This window comes from Coffea eugenioides, chromosome 11 (assembly GCF_003713205.1).
Source record: "Coffea eugenioides isolate CCC68of chromosome 11, Ceug_1.0, whole genome shotgun sequence".
Classification (NCBI taxonomy): domain Eukaryota; kingdom Viridiplantae; phylum Streptophyta; class Magnoliopsida; order Gentianales; family Rubiaceae; genus Coffea; species Coffea eugenioides.
In genome coordinates, this window is record NC_040045.1 from 17,866,174 (window position 1) to 17,871,058 (window position 4,885).

Consider the following 4,885-nt stretch of genomic DNA (forward strand, 5'->3'; position numbering starts at 1 on the left):
AATTGAAGGAATCGCGTAGCCCTAAAATTTTGGGCAGCATGCCCTCTGTATTTACCTATTTTCTCAGCCACTTATGGCTTCATTATTTTCCTCAATCAATCCCAAAGTCATACGCAATATAAATTCTTCACAACCACCATTCAATAGGCTCAAAGTCATTCAAGTACAAGATTTAGCTAGGAAAATGACCGGAAATGAGCTTTAAGCTAAGGAATCAAAAAGGCAGATTTGCTGTTGTTTAGCGGAAGTAACACAACTAAAGCTACCCTTGTCGGAATGAGGTGAAATTTACACCGTTTTGAAGCTAAGAGAATGGGCTACAATGTTGAAGAAGGCCACTCAGGTCATTCTAACTAGTTCAAAGTTACCAAAACAACCCCAGATTTTCCAGTTCGAAGCTCACTGTGAAATTCAACTAGCAGTCCTGATTCATTCAATCATATCTCAGTACACACAACTCCGATTCAGGTAATTCTAAAGCCATTTGAAAGCTAAGATACAAGGTTATAATTCTTAAGAAGACATCGACAACCAAATCAGTAGTATTCCCGGTCAAACTAACCAATTACAGAAGCTGATTATCAGTTTCGGACAGAAACAGGGCAGCAGGGGTAATTCGGTCTTTTCACAGGCTACGTTGCTCCGATTGGGTTGAAATTTTTCAGGTAACTATAAAACATCATTCTCTATAACTTTCATGTTTTAAACCAAGGCCAATTTGGCCTCTAACTAGGGGTAACAGTACCGGGCAGAAAAGGGGAAATTGAAACCCTAATTCCGAAATTTCCTTTCAAAGCGGAAATTTTTCGCAAATAGCCACAATTTACGCACTATAGCTTCATTCTAAACCATTCCTAACAATAATCCATGACCAACCAATACTAAACATATAAAAACATAAAAAAATTATGGATAAATATAAAATTCACCAATTTCTACCAAAAGTCAAGAAATAACACCTCAAACCATCTCTTTAACTCACATAAGCCACTAATTACACATTATTGAGAAGAAAAGAGAGGTTCCTTAGCTACTCACCTTACCAACTCAAGAAAGGAAGCACTTAGCACCTTGGTCTCCCAAACCACTTCACAACCAACCTTAATACCACTAAACTAAGAGGTTTTATGGATGAAATCCAAGTTTAATCGGTTGAACTTGAGGATTGAGCAAGATTAGAAGCAAGAAAGTTGGGAGTTTTCTCTTCTTTTCCCCTTGAAGATAGCCGGCCAAGAAGCTTGCAAATGAAGATGATTTTTGGGTAATTTTTTATTTAATTGGTAAAGTAGTGAATAGTGGTCAAAGTCAAGAATTAACCACCAAGTGACACTTGTCACTACCATTAATGCATAGCTATCCTTTTGTCTCTCCAACCCTCATCCATTGGGTATCTTCTAATTATCTCTTAATACCTGCTAAAATAAACCCGGTATCCAACACTTAACCTAACTGGCCGAATTTTACCGAACTTTCCGCACTAACGAGTCCCACGTCCGGTATACGCTCTTAATTTCTCAAAACTAACCGATACTAGGAAAATCATTTAAAAACTACATTTACTCATAAAAATTATTTTTAAAATTTTCCGAATAAAGAAAATATGAAAAAACGTGCAATTAAAAGAAAATAAAACCTAGAAATTAAGAAAATTACGGGTCCTCACAAAATAAAATATATGTTGGATATTAATTATAGTTTCTCCAATCTTATAGGACTAAGTGATTTGACAAGGACTCATACTTGTTCATTAACTAATTCAAATAAAAAAATGCACCAAATGTTTCTTAAATTAGGCGTTTTGACTTTTTACATCTCTTGCTTTTCAAAAAATATCCATATATGTACCTCCAAAAGTGAAACACACCAATTTAGTTCTGAATGCCAATTAAAACTACATATTTGTCTAAAATCAAATTGATACCTACATGAAATGAAATTTATGGGAGCAAACATGACAAATCAAAAATTTGATCTACTGTTATGCACAATTCAGTTTAAACCATCTTGAAACCTCTTCTAATTTGCAAAACCTCAAAAATGAGCATCAAAATTTGCAATTCCAAACCCTAACTCAGTATGATCAAATGCAGAGAAATTTGAGCTTTCTTTCACAAATTGAGAATAATTGATAAATTTGTTAGAGCTACTAATGCACAAAGTTGTAATACCAATTGACAAACAAACAAAACTCCATAAAAGCATTGTTACCATTTGCAAATATCCTATGGTATTTATTCCTCTAGTATTGATGATCAACAAATAATATTTAAGTTGTGTCTAATGATAGACATTAAAGCACAATGAAAATGAAGAGTATAGAAAAACGTGCAATTAAAAGAAAATAAAACCTGGAAATTAAGAAAATTACGGGTCCTCACACTCTCTCCCCCTTAAAGAAATTTCGTCATCGAAATTTTCTTATCAACGGAATCTATCAAAATCTAAGGTACCCAACGGATCGTACCTTCTACGTCCTCAGACGTGTCAGGACCCTGATGGTGTTCTAAAGAGTTCACCTGAGCCGGTACCTTAGATCCAGTCCCTTCCTTTTCTGACTATCCAGGGTTAGTATTAATGGGTTGCGTGGTACCTTTTCCTTTTCGCAATCGAACTGGGCAGTCAGTAATCAGATGATCGGCACTTCCGCAGCGCAGATATTTTTCCTCTTTCTTCCAACAATTTTTCTCTGTGTGAGAACCCGTAATTTTCATTTTCTAGGTTTTAGAATTTTTCATGGCTTGTTTTCTGCATTTTCGTGATTAGAAAATTTTCTAGATAATTTTAAGGAGCAGATATAATTTTTAGATGATTTTTCTAGTATCGAATGGATTTTGAGAAATTAAGAGCAGATACCGGACGTGGGACCCACTAGTGTGAAAAGTTCGGAAAAACTCGACCAACTAGGTTAAGTTTTAGATACTGGAGTTAATTTACCGGGTGTTAAGAGATAAGTAGAGGTTGCAATTTGGATTGATATGAGAGAGACAAGTTAGGTAGATATTTAATTAAAGGTGACAAGTGTCACCATGTGATTGGGCTTACCTTAAGACTTTCTTACCATTGACTTAAATAACCAAAAATGACCCAAAAATCTTCCAAAAATCTTCAAGAAGAGCCGGCCCTCTCTTGCTCTCTTTCTCTCTCTCTTACTCCAAGCATAAGGAAGAAAACACTTCAATCTTGTCTCAAATCATCAAAACTAACCATCCAACCTTGAAATTACTCCATAAAACCTCTTCAATAGCTAAGATAAGGTGGATTTGTGGAGTTGTTTGGAAAGATAAGGTGGTCAATAGCTCTCTCTCTCTTGTTTTAAAGGTAAGTTGTGAAGAACCACCCTCCTTCTTTAATTGATGCTTAAATCATGCTTAGTGGTTGTATAAGATGCAAATTTATGGATTAAATCTTGATTTTGGTTGAATTGGTGAAGTTTTATTATTTTTGAGGAATTTTCTGTTTTAATATGAGCATGATTGTGTGGTCATGTATGATGATTGGAAATGATGTTTAATGATTCTAGAAGGTGGAAAAAGTGATTAATTTCAACCAATTTCTGGTTTGGAAGAAATTTCAGAAAACTAGGGTTCTTGAGGGAGCATTCTGTCCGAATTTTTAGGTCCTATATAGAGGCCGAATTGGCCTTAGCTCAAAACATGAAAATTGTAGGGAATGACATTTTAGAGGTGTCTAAAACATTTCAGGTCAATCGGAGTAGTGTAGAATGAGATAAGTCGAAATTACTATTGCTGTTCTGGTTTTACCCGAAATTGGGATTTGCGACTGTAATGGGTTGTTTTGGCTGGAATTGCTTCCGAATTGGTTGTTGAGGCCTTCTGATGAAATTTAGCCCTGTTTCTTAGCTTTCAAATGGTTTTGGAATTTCTGGATTTGGACTTGTAGAGCCTGAGTTATGATATTTCCGCTAGAATGCGTTTTGGTGAATCTGTTTTACGTTGTTGATGAAGTATCTTGCATTTTTGACCTGTTTACACTCAAAACTCGGTTGAGTGACCTTCTGTGATGTTGTAGCCCTATATTTTAGCTTCGAGATGGTGGGTATTTCACCCTCATCCGACAAGCGTAGTGAAATTGGTGCCATTACCGCAAAATGACGTCAAAACTGTTTTTTTTCAAGGCCCAAGCTAGTTACATTTCTGAAATTTCTGGTTTTCTCTCATGTTTGTTTATGCTTATGGAACCCTATTGGGGTCATGTTTGGCCTTGGTTTATGACTCGTTATCGAGTCTCATTGTATTTGTTTGCATGTTTTTAGGGCGTGACGGTGGTGCACAATGTTCTTTTGACTAAAGTGCTTGAAACCACATTTGCTAGCGTGGTGAGTGTACTACTCACTTGTGTGTTACTATATGGCTTTGAATGTAAATTGGTTGAAGTGAATTGAATGTGACTTGATTGAAGTGAAAGTGTACTTTATCACTCTCACTTATATGCCTTATATCATTGTTGCCATGTTATTGGAATGTTACATGAAATGTTACATGAAATGAAGAGCCATCTTATTTAACGACTACAAATGTTATCATGAGCTCAAATCCTGTGGCTAAGTTATTCGAGTCGAGCCGGCAAGGGCCTGGACGATTAGATAACGAACCACGGTAGTCTGTTTTGGGATCTTTGGGTATTGAGACCCTTGATTCCGGTATACTCGAGTAATACCACAATGCATGCGTTTGGATGGCGGGCCCGGTTGGGGGATGTTAGGAGGAATGGAATGGGAGTAAAGTGGAGTCTACGGTTGGTTACTTTTAAACATTGACGGAGAGTCAATGAGATCCGATCAAGAATGCAAATGAGGAAAAGGGCTCTTGAGAGCCACCCGTATCCTTTTATCCTCATTATTGATGCGTGGCTTTACTTATTTGTG